Genomic DNA, 12,107 nt, shown 5'->3' with positions numbered 1-12,107 from the left:
TTAAATAAAATTAAAAATTGTAATAACAAAATACTGGACTTGGTATTTTCAAGTGATACTTCAGTAACTGTAGTAAAATCAAGTGAAATAATATTACCTGTAGTTAACTATCATCCTCCATTAAATATTAGCGTATCACTAAATAAAATACCAAATCTACACATCTACAGTGCAAAAAATCACTTCACAATTTTAATAAAGCTGATTTTAATCACATTAATGAATGCTTAAATGTTACTGATTGGACTTTTTTAAAACAAGAAAATATTAACGAAAATATCAACGCATTCTATAAAATAAGTTACAATATCATAGAAAATGTGTGCCTTACATTAAATGTAAAAATAATGTTTTCCCTTAGTGGCTTAATAAAGATGTAATTGACTTGACTCTATTGGAGAAGAAAATACATAAAAAGCACAAAAATTCTAAATCAATTAAAGATTATATTCAATTCAAATCAATTCGACGCCAATGTCACGATCTTTCTAGCCGAATCTGAAAGAATTAGGTAGAGGTCGGCACTATTAACTGAGTTATAGGGTCTTGAAGTTTCGTACGCGACACTTTGAAAACATGTTTTATATATTATTTCAACTATGAATTAAAAACAATCAAATTAACAACTATTTTATACTTTTGACATTTCAGCAGTGCCAACCAAAAAATAAAAAGTGTTTCCATAAAATAATATCAATGCATGGAAAATTCGGAAAATTAAATATCATTTGCCAGATTTGTAGTTTATTATTTAAAATCTTGTAAATATTAAATTTATAGATACCTATATATAACCTAACCTAACTGTGCTTTTCTATAACAAAAAATGAGCCTTTAATAAGGCCCACTCGCGTCCCCTTTAGAGTTTTATACCAGTTTTCAAGTAGTTTGTGGGCTACGCTAGGTTTGTATAGACTGGTTTGTGATTTAATTCTAATACCTTTTTTCCATGTTATTTCCTGTTACAAAAAATTGCCCCTTTAATAACGCCTGCTCGCGTCCCATTTAGAGTAACATCCCAGTTTTCAAATAGTTTGTGGGCTACGCTAGGTTTGTATAGACTGGTTTGTGATTTAATTCTAATAGGTACCTTTTTTCCATGTTATTTCCTGTTACAAAAAAATTCCCCTTTAATAACGCCTGCTCGCGTCCCCTTTAGAGTTATATCCCAGTTTTCAAATAGTTTGTGGGCTACGCTAGGTTTGTATAGACTGGTTTGTGATTTAATTCTAATACCTTTTTCACATGTTCTTCTGCCTACTCTAACCCAATATAAAAACCTAACCTATTTTGTAAAAAAATATTATTATATGGCAACACTTTTCTTTTTTTGGTTGGCACTACTGAAATTTAAAAAGTATTAAATAGTTATTAATTTGATTTTCTTAATTCAGTAAAAACACAAGATAACAGCAGAAAAACATACCTTATAAATCGGAAAAACCTTCTTCGTCCGATGTGTCCTTATCAGACTCGCACGTCTCGAAGTGTTCCTGTGGAATACGCGGGTCATACAAGAGTCCAGCTAAACGGTAAAACTCCAAAGTAGGGTCCTTCCCGCGTTGTTTGCAAGTTTTTAAAAACATATATCGAGCTAGATTATCAGGTACATGAGCTTTGATTCTACAAGATGACGTCATGGAAGATTTGACTGCCCGCCAAGAGAACTCAATGGCATTTGTGTGGGCTCCAGAATCAGGGTCCTTGAAATTTTCAGAATGATTCACCGTCTGGTGAGTGCCTTCCAGCAGTCACTGATAATCAGTGTACCCTTTTCAATCCATTTCTCGATTATGGGCAACAAAGTTTCAGAGCTCCGAGACTCGACGGCTACCATAAACACGCGGATATTAGGTGTAACGGACGCAGTTGACCACATTATTTAATTTCATAAAATCTGTTTTACATTTATAAAATGTGCCTACCCCACGCCACTGGCGAAATCATCACTCCCCGCCACTGGCCATTTTGTTCCCGGCCGCTTGAAAAGCTTTGTCTACGAACGGCATCGATACCGCATCGCGCGCTTACCTGCCGCGTGGATCGATGTCCAACATTTTTTCTATGTAAAATTTACTACGAAAAATCAATTTTTAAATATTGCAAATGTTTATATTTTACTTGTTCATCCCTTCGGCGGTAGTCAAATAAACACTTTTTTCTATATACTACCGCTGAGGAGATATAATAAAAAAGCTGTTTTTCACACATATGTATAACCATTTTTTGAACAATATTTTTTATCTTTTTTGCGTGTACAAAAATCCAGGAACCTCGTAGCATAGTGAATCTTATCTCTTTCTGAGCGCTATGTTACGGGGGACCTGGGAAAAATACCAACTTAACAATGTTTTACAAATTTGATCGCTTTGAGATCATTTTTACACATTTATTTACAAACTTTTCTTAATTTTTTGTCGTATCTTGGCAAACAAAAAATCTAGTTGTCAAGATACACATTCTTATAACTACTATGCATTTAAAATATGTAATTGTTATTCATGTAAGCCTTCAAAATCTTTTCTAACTCGCAAATTTAAGCGACTACCTTCGAGTGTGCTGCCGGAAAAATGAATATGCGACATTTTTCCGGGGCATATAAACTCATCATTGGCGCGGGTACAATCCCCCACCACTTTTGGGCTCCCAGCCCAATGTCGGGCGCGAGTCATGCTTATTGAATATAAGCAGCCACATAATCAAAAATAAACCAGTTCATCTTTACCACCGAAACCAAGCGGTTTATTATCTACAAGTGACTCCTGCCCAACATCTGCCTCACCTCGCCAAGTCTTCTGCTCCAAAACCTTCTGGTGTTACCTCCTCAAAACAAGCCGGCCCTCCTCTGGAAAACCGCCAACGCCAGAAGCGAGCAGAGACGACAGCACACCCAGTGCCCAACATTCACCAAGCCTGGGTGCGGGAGGCAGATTTCATCAAATATTACTACTATCATCATAATCGGCCGTAAAGGAGCATTCTCATCGGTTGAAGACACGGTTTGGACCCGGCGCCTAAATCTACAGTCTTGTGCGGACTCCCGTCCAGTACATTAGGTCAAGATCCGTTGGCAACACTGAATTACGAACGGAAATTTCCGTACGTTTGCGTCGGCACAAACAAACTGTATGCAATAGCTGCGTTCCACATGACGTCATTGGGTTTTTTTCCATTCGGTTTCTCCGAACGCGCCGGCTCGCATTCGGAACGTGCGTAAGGAATTTGTTCCGTTCGGAACTAAAACGAACGTGTGCGGCAGTTAATGTATTTTCTACTGATTCCGTGCATTCGGATGTCCGAATACGGAAAACGAATTCGGAAATCGAATACGAAAAACGTATGTATGCGGCCAGCCTAAGAATGGACAGAGTACTTACCTATTGACAAATTCAGTTAATGAACAAAATTACGTAAATAATTAAGTAAATTAAATATGTAACCTTACCTTACTTTGTTTTAATGATAATTAAAAAAAAAAAAATAATTTATAAAATATATTTTAATTTAAATATACCATATACTTATTAAAATCAACGTATTTAAACATATATTTTTTTTTTGGTAAAATTTCATTTTAATGTAAAAAAACTTTCCTAAAAATCTTGTTGAAATGTTATTAAATTTTCAGAATGTTAACATTTTTTTTATTTATTTGGGTAATATTTTTTGTTTTACATTAAAATTAAATTTTTTGAGTTAAAAATACAAAGTAAAAAAACTTGCCTACAAATCTGGTAAAAGAAATTTAATTTTAAGAATTTTCCATGCATTCAATTAATAACATTGATATTATTATTGTATGGCATAACTTTTTATTTTTTGGTTGGCACTGCTGAAATGTAAAAAATATAAAATAGTTGTTAATTTGATTCTTTTTAATTCATAGTTGATAAATAAAACATGGTTTCATGTATCGCGTACGAAATTTCAAGACCCTATAACTCAGTTAGTGCCGACCCCTACCTAATTCTTACAGATTCGGATTCCCCAGCCCTAAATTAGTCTAAATCAAGTTCAATTTCGGTTATTCAAGTGACTCCCCTAAACCGAATTTTACCCGTTTATCCTTTCGATTTCTGATTGTGGTTAAAATCTATCTCATTTTAATTTGTATTCACAATGAATATTTGGATTTGTATTCTCACGATGATGAAGAAATTATATTATAAAAATTATAAATAAATTATACTTATATAAATATAAGTAGACCGTTTATAGTCATAGAAGTAAACTTAAGAACAAATTTATTTGAAACACTCAGTGCCAAGAAGTTTCAAAGAAGATTTCGTCTCAGTAAAGAAACGACATCATTATTAGTGCAAGAAATTGAACCTCAGTTAAAATTCAACATCAATAAAAACATCAGCGAGGTGCTCGTAACTTGGAGCTAACACTCCTTATCGAGGAGTACTTTGCAAGGTTGTAAACTTCTAATCACACCTACAGCATTCTTATCATACTTTAAAACAATATAATATGTAAAAGAAATAAAAAAAAAACAATATTACTCGGATAATTGTTTATTTTTAATTCCACAACAGAAGCTCTTTTTGTCTTATTTCATCATAATGTCTATTTGCTTTAACTTTCTTTTCATAAAATAAATGAACACACTATTAAACCACACACAATCACAAAATACTTTGACACTTCAAGTAAAATGAAACATCGTAGCTATTTATCGACTCGCTAATGGTGGTAACCACGCGGTATCTGTTTTACCGACGCGTTAATGACGTTTAACTAAAATGGCTACCGAACTGCGTGGTGCAGGACGCAACTAAATGCATTTAAGTAAATGTATTTAGGGTCTTAAATTTGCAATAGTTGGTGTAAGCCGCCCTTAGAATTTTACATAGAAATACTAAATTAATTAAATAATAAATTTTAAGTCAAAAGGGTGTTGTAATAGTATTGCATTTTTTGTAACATTTAGCTAAAGAAAGGTATTTTTTACAATTTTTTTTTACAAAAATATATTTTTTCAAATGACTAGAGCAATGGAGGTTGATGTGAATTCAGTTTCATTTTAATTATTATTTTTTTTATTTATACGCCCATTGGGCTTTTACATACATAGTTAAAAAATAATAATATTCTGAAGATTGTAAGTTCACAATAGTAACAGTAATAATACATATAACCATATCCATTTGACATATTATAACAGCAAGTAAATAGTAAATGAATACAATTATTATTTTTAGGTATAAACCTGTTGTACAAAAAAATAAGAATATGCCTACTTCTAAGGTATACAAACGTAAATTAGTTAAAAAAAATGTAAAGTTTATATGTACATACTAGGTAATGTCAGCAGTAACATGATCTCATACGACCACAGTGTATGAGGCCTTTGAATTAGAAAGTTAACGAAATAATTATTGGCAGTATTGTTAACAAAATATAGAGCGTTTGACAGGTTATCGTGGCCTGTTAAATCTAATAATATAATAAAACTATTGTGAGGATTATAAGTATAGAAAAGTAAAAGCAATAATATAACCATCACCATTTGACATATAAAAGCAAGCAAAAAGCAAATGTAAACATGATTGTTTGTAGGCATAAGAAAATGTAAAAAAATAAGAATATGCCTACTTCTAAGGTATAAATCGTTTATAAAAATGTTAAGTTTATGTGTACATACTAGGTAGTAGTTGTATTAACATAATATATATATGCGACACATAAAAGCTAGTGTATTATATTTATTCATTCATTTAATTATCTATTCACGAACTAGCGGGCTCCATAAGCCAGCCAGTTCGTAAATTGATAAATAAATAAAAAATAAAGTAACATTTTTGCTAAATTTTTCCAAAGAGTCGCCCGCGCTCATTTAAAAAATCATACCTCCGAATATTAATATGGAGACTGTAATGGACCTGTTTGGGGTAAAAGAACGTAAAGAATTTTTTTTTCATAAAATAAAATACGTTCAGAGAATAGGGAGAAACGAACAGACTATGGACATCTTTGGGACATACTAGAAGCTTTATTATAGACACCTACGTCGGTAATAGGTGTTAACCACGTAATAATTGAAAAGAGGCGTGATGGAGCTCAACGAATCAGATCATTCCCAAAATCAATTAAATAATTTTTCGCCAATCACGGAGATTAAGGGCGGTCTAAGACACGATACACTCGAGGTTGATTTACTGTTGAGTTAACCTTGGGATCCGGTCTCACGACACGTGCAAAGGCACTTGGGAATCAACGATAAATTTGCATTCTAAGGCAGAAACGAAGCGATACCCAACCATCGATAACGAAAAAAGGGGGTGACGGTCTGGTGGAAGAAGAGGGTGTTTTAGAATGTTTTGGTCCATAAGACATATTACGAGGTGATCCTCATAGAGAGAATTGTTTACGTTCGCTGAAGTTCTGAGTGCTATTTCAAGTGTTGACAATGGACACGAATTTTAACTTAAGATAGGATGTTTGGCCGAAATTGCCTAATTATATTAACACGGGGGAGATGCAAGTTGGGTAATTAAGAAAAGACATAAAAGTTAATGGGTCACGAAGTCTTTGATTAACGATCAAAATTTTACGACCTTTTTTGCGCGTAAACAAAGTTACGAGGATAATATATTGAAATTCCAAGAAGAAGCGAGAAAAGAGTATATGGGTTGGGCTAAAACTAGACGCAAAAAACTGTAAAAACAGGGATGTACTGGGCGTAGATCGCCGAAAAGAAAGGACCGGAAATCGAAAAGAAACCCGAAAAGTAGTTTAGCTCATGATGGAAGGGGTTTCAACGACTCGGGTAGTGGACAGCGATGGGTTACGAAAGATTACCAGAAGATATGCGGCGGATATCACGAAAAGAGTCAAAACAGGTAGGCGAAATTACAAAAACGTGTCGGATCAAATTTTTGGAACGAATGCCTACGTATGTCATCACCGAGGGGAAGGTATATGTGTCCTGGGATCACCCACGGATCGTGTAGACACCAATCAAATGCTAGAAGGCAGCACACAAGGAAGGATACTGTATGCGCAAGCGCTGGACATAATGGGTGAAAAACTTCCGTTAGTTGGGATAATTTATCGATTATATTATCGATATCAATAGCGAATTTCTAGGAAAGATTTCAAAAACAACGATATAGAAATGAGCTACACCTAGTCTATAGGCCGGAAATCAATCAATATTACAGACACAACACGTGTACGAGAAAAAATAATCAAATAATTTTGCGCAATAATCTACATCGCCGAAAATCATTTACGGGAGGGCGCCCGAAAGTCAGGTCACCGAGTACGCGCCTGTACACGCCTCGGCAGGTTGGTAGGTGTTTACCTCAAATCGGAAGGCGGGAACCTAAAAAACTGAAACGGGGTTATGCAATTCTAAACTTAACGGGGAGTGAAACCTCGAATTCATAAAGACGAAAGTCGCACAAATTTTAAGTCGATTTATTCGAAAAAAACATTATTAAATAGCGTTGTTTGGAGGTAATCGGGGCGCTTTTTCGTTCTAACTTGGTTGGAGTCGGTCTTCGAGATCTTTTACGTCGCGACAGTTTTTGGTGTGCTATTTTTAAACTAAACTGATAGAGTTTAAATGTAGTGAAGTTGTGTATTTAGAAAATCAAGGTATTTTCACGAAGTTAGAGTGCTTTTAATATTAATTGGAATAATTGAAGTGTTTTAAAATTTAATTAGATTCAACCAAAAAAAGGGTAGACTCATAATTAGACAATACTAAATTCACGGGTTGGAGTCTCTTGGTTTAGACTAATATAAGACGATGAAACTCAACTGCAGTAATGTTTAATAATAACGCGTGTGCCATTAGAGGAAAAAAAAATAGAGAGCCATAATAATTATCAAATGACCTGACGAAAACGGCTAAGACAAGGTTCTAAATTTATTGTGAAATTGAAGAGACAGTGTTTTCCTTGCGAGCACGGGAAGGATTTTAACGGTTTACACGATATAAGAATTTAGTGAAAAAATCGAAGTGAACGTGGCAAATAATATATGAAAGGTTCTAGGGAGGAGGAGGGGGTTTTGGGTAGATCTCGGCAAATACTTACTTAGATACTCTAAAATAGTCGATAGGGAGAGATATCTAGACTAGGTACAGTGGAGGCCAACAAATACCTATGCATGTCAACTATCAACTTACGGTTAGGGAGGAAGAGATCTTCTATTGAAAGAAATGATCCGCTTAAACATTCCGAAATCTAGTATCCGGTAATTTATGTGCTATCTACGGGGCGGCGTATGAAAGTAGAAATTTTAGCTAGAAAAATTAGATCCAATATGGTTATAGTTTCTACTGGCGAGTAGACGGGTGACATAGAGAATCGATTTCGAATTTAATACGAACCCTTAACGGCTTAGGGGCTTCTACTCATACCTACAGTTCCTGGACGCGGATTAATGTACATGTCGTCGATATCCCGACTGGACTGGTAATATTACGATTTTGGGTAAGTGAACTTGCATGAATATATATTTCCAGAACATTAAAATTACGACGAAGATGGGGCTGCAACCAGCAGCTCGGACAGGGCTACGATACTGATAAATATCACATTTAGAACTGTTTGCTTGCTCCTAACAGCTGTGTTTAGCACGAGGCCAATGACCTACTTATTTGTAAGCAGTTAGTGTCGACGCACGACCTAAAAAGGAAGAAAAGGGACCCCCATAAATCACTTGACGTCCGTGTCTGACGACAAAAGTCGTACACTCTACCGAGTTGGCAGCCGCGCAGAGGCACCTCAAATCAACATGGAAGCGACTAGCTGCAACCAACTCATTCTCAAGACAAATAAAAAAATCAAATTAATTATATGTGTATAACCTTATATGTTCACTAACAAATTCCCAAATACCTTTGGCCTCGGTTTAGAACTCGCCGTTGGAGTATGTTGTCCGTAAGCTGTCTTGGGAAGCACACAACTTCCCCAGCTCAGAAGATTTTCTACTTTCCTCATCACGCGATTTCGGGGCGTCAACGTTGTATGGAGAATCACGAAGAGTTCGGAAGGTCATCCCTTTTCGCGGAGCCGGGTCGGGTGAGAGGACACGAGAGGCAGTATGAAAATTAATGTCATGTTGGAATGTTTGGGCCTTGGTTCGCTGCGAAGGCGTTTAATTGAACGGGCTCCAAGTCTTTCAAAATCGCGTGGAGGGGACGTCGGCGTGATGAACGAGGGTTCAAAATCGGAGGACGAACACATACTAAAGCGGGGTTTACCCGGAGGTTGATGCAACTCGACTGGAAAACCCTCGAGATCCTTTGCAGCAGCCTTCGTGAGGTGGATAGTAGGCCTGGCGGCTAGTGGACGTTGAAAGCCTCACCAGAACAAACCTATTTGAAACATGCACGCGTTTAGCATCATGACAAGGGACGCAATGAAAATTCCCCTTTTACAGTCAGTAAAGTAGTCCGTCGGAGGAAGCGGGGCGGGGTGATTTGGGATATTCCAACAGGTGTATTACCTCTCCCTCTGACGTGAGCGGTCCGGAGGTGTCAGGGCGACTATAAGAAGAAGTTAGACCAGACCTCGGGGAAAGCCAGACACGTATTGGTTCTTGGGGTTTTGCATTTGGAAGAATAGCGACCATTTCATTTGGGGCAGTGAGGTGCCGACCCAGTTTGCAAAAAACTCTTTTCTCGTCATTCAATCCGTTCCCATCTCCTTTTCTCTCGTGTCCACTTCCATCCGCAACATCCAAAGTTTACTAACCACAGCTAAATCCATTTATATAGTTTCAGTACACCATTACAGAGGTCGACGAGGGAGTCCCAGTACTTATGCGGAAACAACACACTATTCAACGAAGGGTTTAATAGCGCGTACACAAGAGGGGGGGGCAGGGTACGGTTCTATGTCACAACCTAGAATTTATAAACACGGGGACATTAGATAAGGGCGGGGATACAAGGCAATTGTAGGGACATGATAGAAACTGATAGGTCGATTAGTAATAGAGTCCAGTATTCGAAAGTTAGGTGAGACACGTACTCGTTCCTTGTATAACTTGCTGAGGGTCAATGGACGTTTTCCCCACACTTTGGCTAAAAAGAACCGGGAGTTACCATGGAAAGGAGATATTAAATACCTACCACCCCATAACGGTGGGCTTCGAAATAACAAATCACACAACGTGAAGTTAAGGGATTTATTGTAGATCAACCCCAAAGCGAAGGCCTTATTTTACTGTGTGCAATATTACAGGGGCGGGGGATATTCAGAGTTAGCTAGGCTCAGCACGATATCATTTTGCAAAAGCGAAACTGAACGCTGGGGAGAAAGAGGTATAAAAACCTCATTCAAGCGAGTTAGGACAATTAGGAGGTCGGGTCAACACAAGACTTATAAACTGTATTTATTGTTATTTAGTTTAATTTGTAGAACTCCATTTTATTTTTTTATTTTTTATATATTCAATAATATTGTTATTGGGTTTATAAAAACAGTTTATTTTTAAACAAGTTCTGCTGTGTAATTATTATTACGCGTGACAGCTGTTTCGCCCTCTGAAGGCATTATCAAACTGTGGGTAGCCCACTTACAGACGATACATTTATATTATTTCTAGGTAGGTATTTTAATTTCAATTACTGATTTCTTAATTGATTTGTGAGTAAGATATTAGAAATTATTAATGGTTATTACCCCAACAAAGTTTCCCCAATTGTAATGTAATGTTTAAATTTGACTGAATGTCTTAATGTTAGTTATTCTCAAACGATGACTCATAGGGTTATTTTAATAGCATAATTAAGTACTTCATAGTGCACTCATATTTGCATAAGGTTTGAAGATATCTAGTAGGGGTGAACGAATTATATTTGTTTGTTCATTAATTAGAATGGCTTTCGGATTATTTGAGTTTTTGTTGATTTCTGTTGATTTCTAAACTGAATCTTTTAGAACAGTTAGAAATCAACAAAAACTCTATTGTTATTGAGTTTATAAAAACCCAATAACAATATTATTAAATATATAAAAAATAAAAAAAACTTACAAACTGATTACTGTGAATTAAAGCCAATGATTCCATCATTATTTCATTACCCATCCCATATTTTTAGGTTTTATAAAAAATAAATTAGCTAAAATCGTCAAACTATATTTTGCAGCCATGGCACAAGGCCTAGAGCGTTGACATCAAATATGGGCAGCTATCGTTCAACTGAGTATATTAACCCTTCAGATTTAGCAGCCATGGCACAAGGCCTAGAGCGTTGACATCAAATATGGGCAGCTATCGTTCAACTGAGTAAATTAACCCTTCAGATTTAGCAGTCATGGCACAAGGCATAGAGCGTTGACATCAAATATGGGCAGCTATCGTTCAACTGAGTATATTAACCCTTCAGATTTAGCAGTCATGGCACAAGGCATAGAGCGTTTACATCAAATATGGGCAGCTATCGTTCAACTGAGTATATTAACCCTTCAGATTTAGCAGTCATGGCACAAGGCCTAGAGCGTTGACATCAAATATGGGCAGCTATCGTTCAACTGAGTAAATTAACCCTTCAGATTGGTGAATTTTCTAGGAATTTTGGATAGCTTCCGAGGTGTCTAAAATGTCTAAATGTACCTACATATTTCTTATTTTTGAAATTTTCGATATAAGAAATACCATTTTTTTTATTTTATTTATTTTATATTATAGAAACAAAGAGTACATGATTTACAGAGATGAAACAATATACAGGAATAAGATATTTCATGTTGTGTACCTATGATAATGTCTGCTAAGTGGAATGTTTATTTCTTAATTACCAGGTGACTTGTGTTGTTTATAGGTGTGTTTGTGTGACGTGTGTAATGTATGTGTGAGTTTTTGTGTGTGTGTATGTCTGTGTGTAAGCGCATTGAATACTTTAAATTATTGACATGATGCCACGTTTGAATTTGGGCAGTGAATCCGAAAAAATGTCAATGTTAGAGTTTTGGGGATCTCATGTGAGAGGCACGAAATGAAAGACGTGTCGTGAAGGTCACTGTGTTTATTGGTGAGTCAGTTTGCCGTGATGAGAGTTGATGTAGGACTGGTGTTGTATTCTCCGGTTGCTGGCTGTGATGGCTGGTCAAGCGCGGATCAGTGAGTCGACGCCGGGC

Source organism: Hesperophylax consimilis, chromosome 20 (assembly GCF_061612785.1).
Source record: "Hesperophylax consimilis isolate HC1 chromosome 20, BYU_Hcon_1.0, whole genome shotgun sequence".
In the NCBI taxonomy this organism is placed as follows: Eukaryota; Metazoa; Arthropoda; class Insecta; order Trichoptera; family Limnephilidae; genus Hesperophylax; species Hesperophylax consimilis.
This window is presented reverse-complemented; position numbering follows the sequence as displayed.